We start from the raw sequence: 16,545 nt of genomic DNA, 5'->3' as shown, positions 1-16,545 counted from the left end.
GGGAGGTACAGGGACAGGCGGGACAGGAACAGGCGGACAGGGACAGGCGGACAGGGGCAGGACAGGCGGACACGACAGCCGCACAGCCGCACGCTGCCGCCCCATTAGTATTCTGCAAGCGGCGGCGGGTGCTGCAGGGTGGAGGGGGGGGGCGGCGGGGCTGGACTGGGAGGGACTGGGGGAGACTGGGATCCGGCTGAGGGGTCTGAGGGACTGGGGGGGACTGGGGTGCCCCTGGGGGGTGCTGAGGGGGGGACTGGAGATGCTGGGGGGGACTGGGGTGCAGCTCGGGGGTGCTGAGGGGGGGACTGGGAGATGCTGGGGGGACCGGAGAGGTGCTGGGACCTGGCTGGGGAGGGCTGGGATCCGGCTCGGGGGACTGGGGGGCAGCTGGGATCTAGCTCCAGGGACTGGGAGGGAACTGGGGGGGACTGGGACCCAGTCGGGAGGTGCTGGGGTGGGACTGGGGGTGCTGGGACCCGGCTAGGGGGGACAACTGGGAGGTGCTGGGATGGGACTGGAGGGTACTGGGATCCACTTGGGGGTACTGGGGTATGCGGGGGGGGGGATGTGGGCAGGACTGAGACCCAGTTGGGGGGGTGCTGGAATGGGACTGGGGGGTGCTGGACCCAACTGGGGAGGCAACTGGGGGTGCTGGGGGGGGGGACTGGGGGGTACTGGGATGGAATCAACTGGGTGGACTGGGACTGCAGTGGAGATTGGGGGCTGGGGGGGGGCGTTCTGTTTGGTTTTTTTAGGGGGGGTGTCCTGAGGCCGTTGAGGGGGGTCTTGGGTGCTCAGGGGGGTCCTGGAATCCTTTGGGGTGGGGGGTGGGAGGCTTGAGGGGCTCCCAGACCCTTCTAAGGGGGTCCCTGGGGTGTTGCCCCCCCCTCACCCTCCTTCCCTCCCCCTAGGTTCAGCCACCTCTGCTTCGGCCCCCCCAAACCCCCGCACCCCCCACCCCTATCCCCGCCTGTTTTTGCCTGTTCATTTCCCCACCCGCATCCCTCTGCTCCCCCGCCCCCAAATTCCGTGTGTCCCCTGTGTCCCCAAACCCTCCTGTGTTGTCTCCCCGTGTCCCCAAACCCTCCTTGTTGTCTCTCGTGTCCCCAAACCTTCCCGTGTCCCCCCCCCCCCGTGTCCTCTCCCCCACACACAGCCGAGATGAGGCAGAGCCCCCTCGGAGTGGAGCTCAGGCCAGGTAGGACCCTGGGGACACAGCAGGGGGGGGACACTCAGTCCTACAGTGTCACCGGGGAGCAGGGGACACAGGGGGGGGACACGCGATGGACCACTGGGGAGTGGGGGACACAGCTGCATCACCAGAGGTGGGGGGACACTGGCTTGTCACCCACTATGCCGGGTTTTCCCCCCCCGCCACCACAGGGATGGTGACAGGGGTTTGTCCCCTGCCGTGACAGTGATGTGATTGTCTACGCCACTACACTGGGGACAGTGATGGGGTGTGTCACCCCTCTTACAGGGGACGGTGACACCGGCTTGTCCCCCTGCTGCTGCGGGGACGGTGACAGGGTTTTGTCCCCTGCTGTTGTGGGGGACAATGTCGCAGGTTTGTTCCTGCCCGTTACGGGGATGAAGACAGGGGATTGTCACCTGCTGTCACAGGCTTGTCCCCCTGACTGTTATGGGGACAGTGACATGGGCTTGTCCTCGCTGTTATGGGTTTGTCACCCCGCTGCTTTTGGGGACGGTGACAGGGGGTTGTCACCCACTGTTACAGGAATGGTGACACAGGTTTGTCCCCGCTGTTTTGGGGACAGGGAGTTGTCCCCCACTGTTATGGCTTTGTCACCTGCTGGTAGGGGGGTGATGACACAGGTTTGTCCCCCCACCGTTATCAGGACAATGACATGGGTTTGTCACCTGCTGTCACAGACTTGTCATCCCACTGTCATGGGGATGGTGACACGGGTTTGTCCCTGCTGTTACGGGTTTGTCACCCCGCTGTTACAGGGATGGTGACACGGGTTTGTCCCCGCTGTTTTGGGGACAGGAGTTCGTCCCCCCACCATTATGGGTTTTGTCACCTGCTGTCACAGGGATGGTGACATCAGCCATGTCCCCCGCTGTTATGGGGACGGTGACAAGGGTTTGTCCCCCCACCGTGATGGGTACAGTGACAGTTTGTCGCCTACTGTCACAGGTTTTGTCCCCCCACTATCACGGGTGATGGTGACACAGCCTTCTCCATGCTGGTTGTGGGGAGTGGTGACACAGGCTTGTCACTCGCCATCACAGGGACAGTGACAAGGTGTTGTCCCCCGCTACTGTGTCAGCTTCATCCCTGCTATTTGGGGGACAGTGATGGGGTTTGTGTCCCCCCCAGGTGACAACAGGCAGGGACAGGCTCAAGGTCACTGCCCGGGGGGGGGCTGGGCACAGGACCCCAGTGTCCAGGTCACCCCCCCTCCCCGCTGGCTGTTGGAGCGCAGGGGGAACATCGCTGGGGGGTGACCCACGTGTTGGTCCCCGGTGGGGGTGGCTGCCTGTCCGGCTGTGCAGGCGGGCTGCGTCTGCCTGGCCCCGCGGGGGCGGCTGCGTCAGCTGGTGTCTGGGCAGCCTGTCCCTGCCTGCACTGCCTGTCACTGTGCGGTCCTGCCTGCACTGCCCATCCTGTCTGCCCTGCCTGTACTGTCTGTCCTACCTGCATCGTGTGTCCTTGCCTGCCTCGCCTGCACCCGCCCCCCCCCCGTGCCGTGTGTCCTGCTTGCCTTGACTGTACCCCCACCCTCGACTGCACCGTATGTCCTGCCTGCCCTGCCTGTCTGTCTGTCCTGCCGGCCCTGCCTGTACTGTCTGTCTGTCCTGCTCCTGCCTGTACTGTCTGTCCTGCCCGCCCTGCCTGGCCCCTGCCATCCCCGCCGCCTGTCCCTCCACCACTCCACCACACCAGCCCGCCTGCGCCTGCTGCTGCCTGTGCCCCGCCTGCCTCTGCCTGGTTGCTCTGCCCGCCGCTGCCTGTTTGCTTTGTCTGCCCGCGCTTGTCACTGCTGTCACTCATCCTTTCACGTCCGCCTGTGACCCCCCTCAAGTGCCCGGCCGTCATCCCCACCAGTGGCTGTGGCACTGACAAGGAGATGGGGGGGGGGGGGGCGGGGGGCAGGGGGGCAGTAGGGGGAGGCATGTGCTGGCGTGTCAGAGCATGTGCTGGCGTGTCAGAGTGTGTCCCCATGTCCTGGGCGTGTCCTGACAGCCCTGGCACGGTCTCAGTGGGGGGCAGGGATGCATCCTGCGAGGCTACTGGGAGGCAGTGGGGAAGATACTGGGAGGCTAATGGGAGGCAGTGGGGTGTTACTGGGGAGGCGCTGGAGCATATTGGGAGGAATTAGGATACAGTGGGAGGATAATGGGAGGATACAGGGAGGCACTGGGAAGATACTGGGAGGGATAACGGAAGACAGTGGGAGGTTACTGGGAGGCACTGTGAGGATACTGGTAGCACTGGGGGGGCACCATTTCCCCTCCGCCTGACTGTCTCCCAGTGAGGGGGTGTTACTGGTGGGCACCACTCCCACTCCATTCCCCCCCAACTTCACCCTCTCCTGGTGCTGGTTGTTACTGGGAGACACTGGTGGGCATCCCTCCCCACCTGTTCCCCCTACCTGGCCCTCTCCTGGTGCTGTGGGAATACTGGGTGTTACTGGGTGGGCACCTCTCCCATCAGCTCCCCCTCTCCTGCTGCTGGGGTGTTACTGGTGGGCACCACTCCTACCAGTTCTACCCACCTGACCCTGTCTCAGGTGCTGGGGTGTTACTGGTGGGTACTGGGGGCTCTGCTCCCACCAGTTCCCCCCACCTGGCCCTCTTTCCAGTGCTGGGGTGTTACTGGGGGGTACTGGTGGGCACCACTCCTACCAGTTCTACCCCACCTGACCCTGTCTCAGTGCTGGGGTGTTTACTGGGCGGGTACTGGTGGGCTCTGCTCCCACCAGTTCCCCCCACCTGGCCCTCTCCCAGTGCTGGGGTGTTACTGGTGGGCTTCTGCTTGCCGCCAGTTTCCCCCCCATCTGACCCTCTCCTGGTCTTGGGCGAGTACTGGGGGGAACTGGGGGGCTCGACTCCCACCAGTTTCCCCCCCCACCTGACCCTGCCCTGCTGTGGGGTGTTACTGTGGGCACTGGTGGGCACCTGTCCCACCAGCCCTCCCCTTGCCCCCTGCAGGGCGCAGCAGCAGCGCGATGAGCCCCCGGGTCCCCGCCCCTGCCAGCAGGAATGCTCTTCGCCCCTGGCCCTTGGCCTGTGCCAGCCCCTCTCCTGGAGCCGCGGCCGGAGGGGAGCCAGCGGGCGCTGAACGTGGCCGTCATCCTGAGCGGGGGGGGCGTCCTACGGCCCCGCGCGGGCCGCGCCTGGCTCCCCGCCCGCCCTTCCGCAACTTCTCCTTGGAGGGTAGAACCCAGTGGGGGTGTTGCTGAACGACACCAATCCCCGGAGCCTCATCGTGCGCCTCTGCGATGTCCTCTCCTCCCGCGCATCCACGGCGTTGTCTTCGAGGACGACACGCCATCACCCCCTCCCGAGGGCCGTGGCTCAGATCCTTGACTTCATCTCCGCCCAGACCTCTGTGCCCATCATTGGCATCAACGGCGGCTCTGCCATCGTCCTCATCACCCCAAGGTGGGGCCACTGGGTGCGGGGCTGGGGGCACCCCACAGGCCCTGGGCCACATCCAGGGGCACCCAACCATCCCACAACTCCAACCACACTCAGGGTCACCCAGCTGTCCCCAACCACATCCAGGATCACCCAGCTGCCCCCGCCGTGCCATCCCAAACCCCAACCATGCCCAGGGTCACCCAGCTGCCCCCAACCCATTCCAGCCATGCCCAGGGTCACCCAGCTGTCCCCAAACCAACCCCAACCACGCCCAGGGTCACCCAACTGTCCCCAACCCAACCCCAACCATGCCCAGGGTCACCCAACTGTCCCCAACCCAACTGTGCCCAACCCCAACCATGCTCAGGGTCACCCAGCTGTTCCCAACCCCATCTAGAGTGACCCAGCTGCCCCCAAACCCAACTGTCCCCAGCCCCCACCACATCCAGGGGTTCACCCACTCTCCCCTCCCCCACAGGAGAAGGGCTCCACCTTCCTCCAGCTGGGCTCCTCCACCAGAGCAGCAGCTGCAGGTGATCTTTGAGGTGCTGGAGGAGTATGACTGGGACGGCCTTCGCTGTCGTCACCACCCTCTTCCCCGGCTACGAGGACTTCGTGGACTATGTGGAGGTCTTGACCGACAGCAAGCTTTTATCGGCTGGGAGCACCGTGGTGTCCTCACCCCTCAACCTGACCGACGACCCTGAGGGGACGCGGCTGCGCCGGCAGCTGCGTGAGGTCAGCGCCCAAATCCGCCTCCTCTACTGCTCACGGGGAGGAAGCCGAGGCCATCTTCCGAGCGGCGCGGGAGGCCGGTTTAGCTGGCCCCGGGTACATCTGGTTCGTGGTTGGCACCAACCTGGGGGAAGCGACCAACTGCCGGAGCATCTCCCCCGCTGGCTTGTTTGCGGTGCTGTCGGCTGGTTGGCGGGACGACCTCCAGCACCGAGGGTGCACAACGGTGTGGCTATCGTGGCCAAGGGCGCCGAGGCCTTGCTCCGCGACTATCGGCTTCATTCCCGGAGTTCAACAATGACTGCCGGGCCCCCAACGTCACCCAGATCAATGACAACCTCCACCGGTGAGCACAGCGGCGCCGTCACCCGTGGCTGGGGGAGGTGACAGCCCCGTGACCTCATTGTGTCCCCAGGTACTTCATGAACATCACCTGGGGACAGAAAGATTTCTCCTTTAATGAGGGATGGCTACCTTGTTAACCCCTCGCTGGTTGTCATCTCCCTCAACAAGGAGCGCAGCTGGGAGGTGGTTGAGTGTCCCCCTCCGCCATGGCCGTCACCCAGGGTGTCCGGCTGTGCCTCACTGTGTTTGTCACGCTGGTCATGGTGACATCTGGCTCCTCTCGGCCACGCGGTGTCCCCCAGAGACTGCAGTACTATCTGGTGTTCACTGCCTCTCCCTGTCACAGTGTCACACTGCCTTGTCATGACACGTCAGGGGTGACACCTTCCTCCGGCTGTTCCCCACCTGGTGGACCCGTGATTGTCCCCAGCGGTGACATCAGTCTGAGGTGCCACCCACTGCCGGTGTCCTCCCACAGGTGGGTAGCTGGGAACACCGGATCTTACGGATGAAATACCCCGTTTGGTCCCGTTATGGGAAATTCCTTCAACGCGTGGACGATGACCAGCACCTGACGGTGGCCCACGCTGGAGGAGCGGCCCTTTGTCATCGTGGAGAACATTGGACCCTGCCACCGGCACCTGCATCCGCGACTCTGTCCCCTGCCGCAAGCAGCTCAACCGCACCGCCAGGTGCGTGCTGCCTCCCCTGGCAGGGTCCCCACCACCTGGGGGGGTCCCCAGCGCCTCAGGGGGGTCCCCACCTGCCACTGTCCCCACAGCCCCTCAGCCGAGCCAGCGCTCTTCGAGAAGAAGTGCTGCAAGGGCTTCTGCATCGACATTCTCAAGCGCCTGGCCCGCACCCGTCGGCTTCACCTACGACCTCTACCTGGTCACCAACGGCAAGCACGGCAAGAAGATCGACGGCGTCTGGGAACGGCATGGTGGGGGAGGTGAGACCCCCCGCCCCACACCCCTCAACATGGGGGGCTCAGGGAGAGACCCCTTTCTTCACCCAGGGGGAGTCAGGGGAGAGCCCTCACAAAACCTGGGGGGGCTCTAGGGGTTTGGGGACAGCCCCCCCTCCCCCCCTCAGGGCAGTCAGGGTGAGCCCCAGCCCCACCCCCACCCGTGGGGAAGTCAGGGAGGGGGAGAGCAAGAGCCCCACCCTTGGTGTGCCCAGGGGTTTGGGGAGAGCCCCCTACCCCAGCTGCTGGGGGGGGGTGGGGGGCAGGGCCCATGCTATACTGCACAAGCCCTGCCCCCTTCATCAACGGCCATGCCTTCCCCGTGGCTCCTCCCACTCGGGCCCTTCCGCAGCTGGCCACGCCCCTCCCACCTCCCACCCATTTGCTGTCCTGCCCCGCCCATCCCTAGCCTTGTCATTGGCTCTTCACTTCGCCCCCAGCCCCTGCTAGCCAACCCCCCCCCCCCATCCCCGCCCCCTCGGGCCCCGCCCTGACAGCCAAGCCACCCGGTCTCTGGCCCCTCCTCCAGGTGTTTTACCGCAGGGCCGACATTGGCCATCGGCTCTTTAATCCATTAACGAGGAGCGCTCGGAGATCATCGATTTCTCTGTCCCATTCGTGGAGACGGGGCATCAGCGTCATGGTGTCCCGCAGCAACGGCACCGTCTCCCCTTCTGCCTTCCTGGGTACGCGCCAGCGGGCGGCGGCACAGGCAGGAGTGAATGCTGGCGCAGGTGGACTCCAGAGCAGGCAGATGTTGGCGCAGGCAGATATTGGCGCAGGCAGATGTTGGCACAGGTGGATGCCAGAGCAGGCAGATGTTGGTGCAGGCAGATGTTGGCGCAGGGCAGATATTGGTGCAGGCAGATGTTGGCACAGGTGGATGCCAGAGCAGGCAGATGGTTCGCGGCCGGCAGATGTTGGTGCAGGCAGATATTGGTGCAGGCAGATGTTGGCACAGATGGATGCCAGAGCAGGCAGATGTTCGCGCCGGCAATGTTGGTGCAGGCGGACACCAGCACAGGCAAGCCAGGGAGGCCGGGGAACCCCCAGCAGCCTCTGGGTGACAGCGTGTCCCCCCTGGCAGAGCCCTACAGCCCCTGCCGTCTGGGTGATAGATGTTTGTCATGTGCCTCACGGGTCGGTGTGCCGTCACTGTCTTCATTCTTCGAGTACTTCAGCCCCGTGGGCTACAACCGCAGCTATGGCCACCGGGCAAGCGTGAGTGACAGCGTGTGTCACTGGAGGGGCAGGGGGGGGCAGGGCGGGAGCAGGGGGGGGACACACGCACAGGGTGACACCGTGCCTGTTCCATCCCATCCCCAGGGTAACCCTGTCCCCCATCCCCATGGTGACCCCAGGGTGACACTGTCCCTGTCCCCACACTGTCCCAGTGGGTGATGGTTGTCCCCATCCCCACACTGTCCCTGGAGTGACCAGTGTCCCCATCCCCCACAGTGACCCCTGGGGTGATGCTATCCCTGTCCCCATGCTGTCCCCATCCCCATGGTCGATCCCTTCCTATCTCCGGGGTGATGCTGTTGCCCGTCCCCAGGTAACGGGCGGGCTCCAAGTTCACCATCGGCAAGTCCATCTGGCTGCTGTGGGCCCTGGTCTTCAACAAACTCGGTGCCGGTGGACGAACCCCAAAGGCACCACCAGCAAGATCATGGTGCTGGTCTGGGCCTTCTTCGCCGTCATCTTCCTCGCCAGTCTACACTGCCAACCTGGCTGCCTTCATGAGCCAGGAGGAGTACGTCGACCACTGTCTCGGGCCTCAGCGACAGCGCAAGGTACCACGCCGCATGCAGTGTGACCCCCTGCACAACCCCCCAGCGCAACACGTGGCTCCAGGCACAGGGGTGGTTGGGGTGGGTGAGGGGGGGGTGGGCAGGGTCAGGGGGGGACAGGAGGCCTGCGAGTGTTCATGGCTGGGGGGCAGGGGTGGTGGTGTCTGGGGGGCACCAGGGGAGGGGGTTGGTGCTGGAGGATGGTGGTTGTCTGGAGGGTTGGGAGATGGGGGGTGTCCGGGGGTGTCTTGGGGGGGTGGAGTGTCAGCGGGCAGGCGGTGATGGCCGGGCAGTTCCAGCGCCCGCAGGAGCAGTACCCCCCACTGAAGTTCGGGACGGTGCCCAACGGCAGCACGGAGAAGAACATCCGCAGCAACTACCCCGACATGCACAGCTACATGGTCAAGTACAACCAGCGTGGCGTGGAGGACGCGCTGCACCACCTCAAGACCGGGTCAGCTGGGGGTGGGGGGGCGGGGGAGTGGGAGGGGCCAGGGGGCTTCAGGGGGGCCTGGGGAAGGAGAGGGGGCCTAAAGGATGAGGGAGGCTGTGGGAAGGGGCGTGCTTAGGGGCTGTGGGCAGGGTTTTAGGGGTGGTGGGTGGGGGGTAGGGGACTGTGGGTGGAGCTTTGTGGGTGGGTGGGCGGGGCGTGTGGGAGTGGCTATGGGGGCTGTGGGCGGGGTTTAAGGGCTGTGGGTGGGGATATGGGGGCTGAGGATGGGGCTTGTGGTCTGTGGGTGGGGCTTGTGGTTCAGGCTGTAGAGCTGTGGGTGGGGCTTGTGGCTGTGGGTGGGGTTTAGGGGTTGTGGGTGGCACCATGGGGGCTGTGGGCGGAGTTTGTGTGTTGTGGGCAGGGCTTGTGGCTGTAGGTGGGGCTATGGCAGCCATGGGCGGGGTTAGCATGTTGTGGGCGGGGTGTGGGGCTGTGGGTGGGGTGCAGGGATGTGGGCGGGGCTATGAGGGCTGTGGGCGGGGTGTGGGGATATGGGTGGGGCTTATGCGCCCCTGTGGGTGGGGCTGATGGGCGGGGCCATGCAGGAAGCTGGATGCCTTCATCTACGATGCTGCGGTGCTGAACTACATGGCGCGCAAGGAGGAGGGCTGCAAGCTGGTCACCATCGGCTCAGGCAAGGTCTTCGCCTCCACTGGCTATGGCATCGCCCTGCAGCGCGGCTCCCGCTGGAAGCGCCCTGTCGACCTGGCCCTGCTGCAGCTGCTGGGCGACGGTGCGCAGGGTCCTGAAGGGGTTGGGGGGTGTTGTGGGGGGGTCTGCAGGTGTCAGGGCGTGTGCGGCACCATGCTGCATTGGCCCCACGCCCCCCCGAGGTGACTCCCAAACACCTGTGATGACCCTCCAATCACCTGAGGTGACCCCCCCAACCCTCTGAGCTGACCCCCAACCCTACAAGGTGTCCCCACCCCTCCTGAAGTGAACCCTTAAGGCCACAAGATGACCCCTAACCCCCTGAGGTGCCCCCTTAACCCAAGACGACCCTCAAGCCCCCCAAGGTGAGCCGCAACCCTACAAAATGACCCTCTCGACCCCCCCAAGGTGCCCTCCTACCCAAGGTGACCCTGAGCTGATCCCCCAAACCCTACAAGGTGGCCCTTCCCAACCCCCTGAGGTGACACCCCAGACCCCCCCGAGGTGCTCCCCCTGAGGCAGCCCCCAGTGGGTGATGTGGTGGGTCCCCCACAGACGAGATCGAGATGCTGGAGCGGCTGTGGCTGTCAGGGATCTGCCACCAGGAGAAGCTGGAGGTGATGAGCAGCAAGCTGGACATTGACAACATGGCGGGCGTCTTCTACATGCTGCTGGTGGCCATGGGGCTCAGCCTGCTGGTCTTCGCCTGGGAGCACCTGGTTCACTGGCGGCTGCGCCACTGCCTGGGGCCACCGGGCCGCCTGCGCTGCCTGCTGGCCTTCAGCAGGGTGAGGGGCTGGGGGGGCCTGGGGACAGGGGGGGGACATGAGGGGGCTGGGGCGGCATGGGGACATGGCGGGGACATGGAGGGGGCTGCGGCCACATGGATGCCTGCACTGCCTGCTGGCTTTCAGCAGGGTGAGGGGCTTGGGGTGGGGACGGGGGGGGGCTGGTGGGGGCATGGAGGGACATGGGGGGGCTGGTGGGGGCATGGGGAGGTGGGGGGGACATGGGGCTGAGGCTGCTGCACTACCTGCTAGCCTTCAGCAGGGTGAGGGGCTGAGGGGGGTGGGGACAATGGGGCTGGGGAGGCTGGGGGGGCATGGGGACACGGGGGGGGACACAGGGACGGGAGGGCAGGTGGGCCGCGGTGACCCGGGCCTGGGGCCAGGAAGGGGGCACGGGGACATACCCCCACCCCCCACCCCCGGTGCCACCGTGTCCCCCCACAGGGCATGTACAGCTGCTGCAAGCGCCGAGGAGCCCCCACCGCCGCAGCCCCTCCGCCCGCCCTGCCCCCCCCCGACCCCCCCCGCGCTGCCCACCCCCCGCCCCCCCCCCCCCCGCGGACCACCGCCGGCCCCCCCCCCGAGCGCTGGGCGCCCCCCCCGCACCCCCCCGCCACGGCGCGGCCCCCCCGACGCCTTCCACCGCTTCTACGGCCCCATCGAGCCGCAGGGGCTGGGCCGGGGGGGGGCCCTGCCCCCGCACCCCCCCCCCGTACGCCCCCCGCGTACTACCCCCCCGCGGCGGGGGGGGCACGACGCCCTGCCCCCCCCCTGGCCGCGCCGCTCGCTGCGGGGGCTCTACGAGAGCCTGGGGGGGCCGCGGGACGGGGGGGGGGCGGCCGCGGACCCCCCCTTCGGCTACGCGCGCTTGGCCTACGAGGACGAGCGGAGCCCCCCCCCCCAGCGCCCCCCCCCCGCGAGCGGCCCCGCCGCCCCCCCCCGCGGCGGGGGGGACCCCGAGGCGCAGCCCCTCCTGCGGCCGCCCCCCCCCCCCGCGGGCACCCTCTGCCGAGGGCACCCCCCCTTCGCCCCTGCCCCCCCCGCTGTACCCCGAGCTCTCCGACTCGGAGTCGGACGGCTGCGACCCCCCCGCCGGCCCCGGGCCCCCCCCCCCCAACCCGCCGCCCCCCCGCCGCGCCCCCTCCCTGCTGGTGCACCCCCCCCGCCTACTTCTGCAGCCTCCCGGGCAGGGAGCGCGGCCCCCCCCCCCGCGCTGCTGGTCGGCCGAGAAGCTGGGGGGGCCCTGGGGGGGCTACGGGGGGGCGTACGGGGGGGGGGTGGGGCAGCCTGGAGCTGCTGGGGGCCCCCCCCCGGCTTCCCCCCTCCGCCCCCCCGCTGCCGCAGCTGCTCGGCCGAGCGGCTGCGCGACTGGGAGGGGGGGGGGGCGCCGCTGGGGACCCCCCCCCGGCTACGCGGCCTGGGCGGGGGGGCCCTGGGGGGGCTTCTGGGGGGCGCCCCCCCCTCCCCGCCGCCACGGCCCCCCCTGTGCCGGCCGCCGGCCGCCCCCCGCCTCCCGCAGCCTGGAGGACTTGAGCGCCTGGGGGGGGGCGGCGGGCTGGGGGGGGGCCCTGGGGAGGGCCCTGGGGGTGGGCGCCCCCCCCCCCCGCCGCGGCCCCTCTCCCCCCACCGCGGCTGTGGGGGGCGGGGCGGGACGGAGCCGCTCGGCGCGCGCCGGGGCTCTGCCCACTTCTCCAGCCTGGAATCCGAGGTATGACGGGGGGGGGGGGGGGGGGGGGGGGGCGGGGAGGGGTCCCCCGGCGACAGAGACACGGGGGGTGGTGGGAAGGGCCGGCGGTGGCACCGGCCACGTCACGGTGACACCGGTGGTGACAAGGCCAGGTGACAGCAAGGCCAGGTGACATGGACAGGCCACTGCCGCTTGAGTGGCACCTGGGTGACACCGGCCAGGAGAAGGACAGGTTGTGGTGGCACCTGGGCGAGACACCGGTGGGGACAAGGACAGGTCCCTACAGCCTCATGGTGACACCAGCGAGGACACAGACGGGTGACAGCAAGGACAGGCCACCACAGCTGCTGGTGGCACCTGGGGACACTGGCAAGGATGAGGACAGGGCCACACAGCCCAATGGTGACACCGGCAAGGATGAGGACGCAGTTTGTCCCTGAAGTGCCACCATCGCCATAAGCCGCGTCACCCCGGCCCTGGGGCGGGAGGGGGACACCGCAGCCGTCCCTGAGGGTGACACCGAGGCCACCAGCATAGCCCCAGGGGACAAGGCCGGGGCTGCCGGTCCCCACGGGTGACACCACAGCCCCACAGGTGACACCATGTGCCCACAGGTGACACCATGTCCCCGCAGGTGATGCCACCACCACGGAGGACACACCCTGTCCCTGAGAGTGACACTGTGACCCCCAACAACCCCCGGAGAATGACACGGCGTCACCCCTTCCCCCCAGGCACCACCAAGACCAGAGTGGGGTTGGGGGGGTTGGGGACACTGTTGTCCCCCCAGCTCTGTGGGGGATGGGCTGGTACCCATCGCCCCCTTGTCCCTGGGGTGGCTGCCCCTCCCTCACCCTGTGCTGCTGACGAGTTTTTAATTAAACCCGGACATTTTGGGGGTGGGGGGTGGGGGAATGAAACTGTGTGTGACCGTGGCCACTGTGGCTACCGCAGCCACCGTGACTGTGATCCCGGGGCCACCCGCCCTGCGCCCCTCCCCCCCACCCCGTGTCCCCTCCTGCCCATCACTCCCGCCCCCATCCCCAGTGCTGTCACCCTCCTGCCCGTCACCCCCTCGTGTCCCACCACCCCCACGTGTGTATCCCTCATGTCCCCAACACCCTGTGGGCCCCCCCCCTTACCCCTCCCCCTGCTCCAGCACCTCTGAAATAAACGGCTTTTCTATTCCTGCTCACAACCGCGGCCTGGGGGGGGCACCTCGGAGTGGGAGGGGCGCCCAGGGGTGGGAAGGGCACCCTGAGAGACTGGGGGGGTGGGTCCCCGGCACTTAGGCACCCCCCACCCATAGCTGCAGGGTGCCAGAGTGGGGACTCTAGTGTCAGGTGGGGGCAGGACCCCCCCAGTGGGCCACAGGCACACACCCCCCCGCCCCATTTTAAGGCCACTTCCACCTCGTTTGGTCACTTTATTGTCGCAGCTCAGTAAGTTCCATAAAGACCCGCGTGAAAAAATAGCTCTGAGCCCCTCCCCGCTGGGCCCCCGTCCCGCCCCCGCCCCCCCCGGGAGCCCCCCCCTTTTGGCACAGCCCCGCCCCCCCTTCCTGAGTCAGACCCCCCCCCCAAAATGGGGGGCACCCCCCCCCCCCCAAAAAATAACCCGAGATACATGGGGAGGGGGGATTGCACCAATCCCGGGGGTGGGGTAATAAATTATTCATGAGGAGTTAAGAAATAGTAATTAAGGGGAGGGGGAGCTCATTACAGCGCAGCCCCGGGGGGAGGGGCTGGAGACACCCCCCCCCCCAAAAAGCACGAGGCAACAGGCCCCCCCCCCCCCAAACATGCAGCAAATTGGGGAGGGGGGGGGAAGGTTGGGGAACGGTCAGGGAGCAGTTAGTCCTCATTAGCATCTCATTTGCATAGGAGTCATTGCATAAGGCTCCCCGCCACGCTGGGGTGGGGGTGGGGCCCCCCCAAGCCCGTGGGCTGCATTGCATAGAGGCCACAGGGCCGAGGGAGGCCCCCGGGGAGGGGGGGGTGGTAGGGTGGGGGGGAGAGGTCAGGCCCGGGTGAATTCAGGGGGGTTTGGAGTCGGTTGTTTTTTGCATATAATGATAAATATGGGTGGTACGGACATGCAGACATGCTGGGGGGGGGGGCACCGGGGGGGCCCCACCCCCAAACTGCCCCCCCCCGGGGCCCCCCAGCAGGGGGAGTGGCTCTGGGGGGGTCCCGGCCCCCCCCCAGCGGGGCCAGGGCCTGTTGGGAGGGCTCCGGCCTAGTGCCGTAACCATGGAAACGCAGCCTGGCCTGGCAGCGGGGCCAGGCCTGGTGCTGTTGCTGCGGAAATGCAGCCTGGCCTCCTGGCCTCGCACTTGGGCCAGGCCTAGTCCCGTTGCCATGGAAACGCAGCCTGGCCTCACACTGGGGGCTCTGGCCTGGTGCTGTTACCATGGAAACGCAGCTTGGCCTAGTCCCATCACCACAGGAACACAGCCTGGCCTCACAGTAGGGCTCTGGCCTAGTCCCATTACCGTGGAAACGCAGCCTGGCCTCTCAGTGGAGGCACCGGCCTAGCCCTGTTGCCATGGAAATGCAGCCTGGCCTCGCAGTGGAGGCACTGGCCTAGTCCCATTGCCATGGAAACGCAGCCTGGCCTTGCAGTAGAGCGAGGCCTAGCCCCATTGCTATGGAAACACATCCTGGCCTCGCAATGGAGGCACCGGCCTAGCCCCGTTGCCATGGAAACGCAGCCTGGATTCACATTGGGGCCAGGCCCCCTGCTGATGCCCCCCACCCCGGGGTGCCAGCGCCACCATCAGGGGGACATGGGGGACACCCGGGCGGTGGCCCTACCTCCACCGTGGTCCTCGGCCATCGAGTGTCCGGCAGCTCCAGTTATTGCTTGCAGGGGTGGGGAGCCCGGGTGGGGGCAGGGGGAGACACACAGAGACAGAAGGGGGACATGGGGGGGACACAGACGACACAGTTTGGGGGGGTGGGGGGCTCCCCAAGTCCTGAGTGATCATGGCGGGGGGTAGGGAGCAGGGACCCCCAAAGACGGGGGGGTCCGGCTCCAAAATTGAGGGGAGGGGACACTCCAGAAAGTGCAGTGCAGCCAGGTGGGGTGACAGGGGGGAGGGACACCCCCCCCACCCCCTTTCACAGTCTTTTAGGGGACCCCCCCATTTTGAAGGGATCCAGTCAATTTTTTTTTGGGGGGGGGGGAGGGGGTGTCCCTACAGCCACCATTTTGAGCCTCCCCTCAGCCCCACTGCCACTGATTATTTTTACCGTTTTGCCCCGTTCTCTGCCCAAATCCCCGCTGCAGGGGGGGTGTGTAGGGGCAGGAAAAGGGGGTGTTGGGGTGGGGAGGGGGGGTCTCCCCCCCACCACCACTTTAGAGGATGGAGGGGATGGGGGAACGGGGGCGCCGAGGGGGGCCAGGGGAGCCGAAGGGGGGCGCAGCTGGCGCCACCCGCACCCCCGTGATGCTGTTGAGGCTCCGCGACTTCTCGTAGCCTTTGGGGAGACAGAAATTTGGGGGGGGGGGTGTCAGTATCCCCAAATCCCTTCTCGGGGACCCCCCAAAACCCCCCCAAACCCCTCCCTTCCCAGGGCTCACTAAACCCTCCCCTAAAGGAAAGCGGACCCCCCCAAAAATTTGCCCCCTCCCCCCAAAGTTGCACAGATCCCCCCCCAAGGGGTTTAGGACCCTTCCCAGGAGTTGGGGACCCCCCCCCACCCCCCCCCAAAGGGTTTTAGGACCGTTCCCAGGACCTGGGGATCACCCCCAAGTGTTTAGGACCCCTCACCCAGGGAAATGGGGACCCTCCCCAAAAGATGGGGGATCCCCCTCAGGAATATAGGACACCCCTTAAAGTGTGGGAGCCCCCGGGAGCTGGGGGCACCCCCGAGGCTTGGGGGACCCCCCAAGGGGCATTGGGGGGCGAGTGGGAAGCATGGAGGGAGGGGGGCACCCAGGCTTTTGGGGAGCCCCTGCCAAGTTGGGGGGGTCCCAGGAATCCGGGTACCCCCCCTGCCCCCCCAAAACGCCAGAGGGGACCCGGTGGGGGGGGTGAAGCAGCGCCGTGCGGGGGGATGGGGGGGATGCGCATGCGCAGGCTGTGCGAAGTGGGCGTGGCCAGGGGACCCCCCCTTCCCCCCCAGCTGACCTGCGGCGCCGTCTGAGGTCTCAGGCGGTGACGAGCGCTGGGGACAGAAGGGGACAGGGGACAGGGTCACGCGGGGACAGGGACCCTCGCGTGGGGGGACACACACCCTCCTACCCTCCTACAGGGACCCGTGGGGGGCGGGGTCACCCCCGGGCGGGGCGGGGACCCTCATGTGGGCCAGGACCCTTACACCAGAATAGTGGCCCTTGCACTGGGACAGGGACCCTCGCCCTTACACGAGGATGGAGACCCTCGCACCAGGACAAGGACCCTGGCACGAGGACAAGGACCCCCACATGAGGACAGGGACCTTCACCCTTGCGCAAGGACAGGGACCCCT

The 16,545-nt window shown here is 67.2% G+C and overlaps 1 pseudogene; it reads left to right on the top strand.

The window, feature by feature from the left end:
* The first annotated feature begins 1,164 nt into the window (after positions 1–1,164).
* Positions 1,165–13,255, top strand: LOC121089384 (annotated as a pseudogene).
* The last annotated feature ends 3,290 nt before the right edge of the window (positions 13,256–16,545 follow it).

Source organism: Falco naumanni, chromosome 5 (assembly GCF_017639655.2).
Source record: "Falco naumanni isolate bFalNau1 chromosome 5, bFalNau1.pat, whole genome shotgun sequence".
NCBI classification, from domain to species: domain Eukaryota; kingdom Metazoa; phylum Chordata; class Aves; order Falconiformes; family Falconidae; genus Falco; species Falco naumanni.
This window is presented reverse-complemented; position numbering and strand designations above follow the sequence as displayed.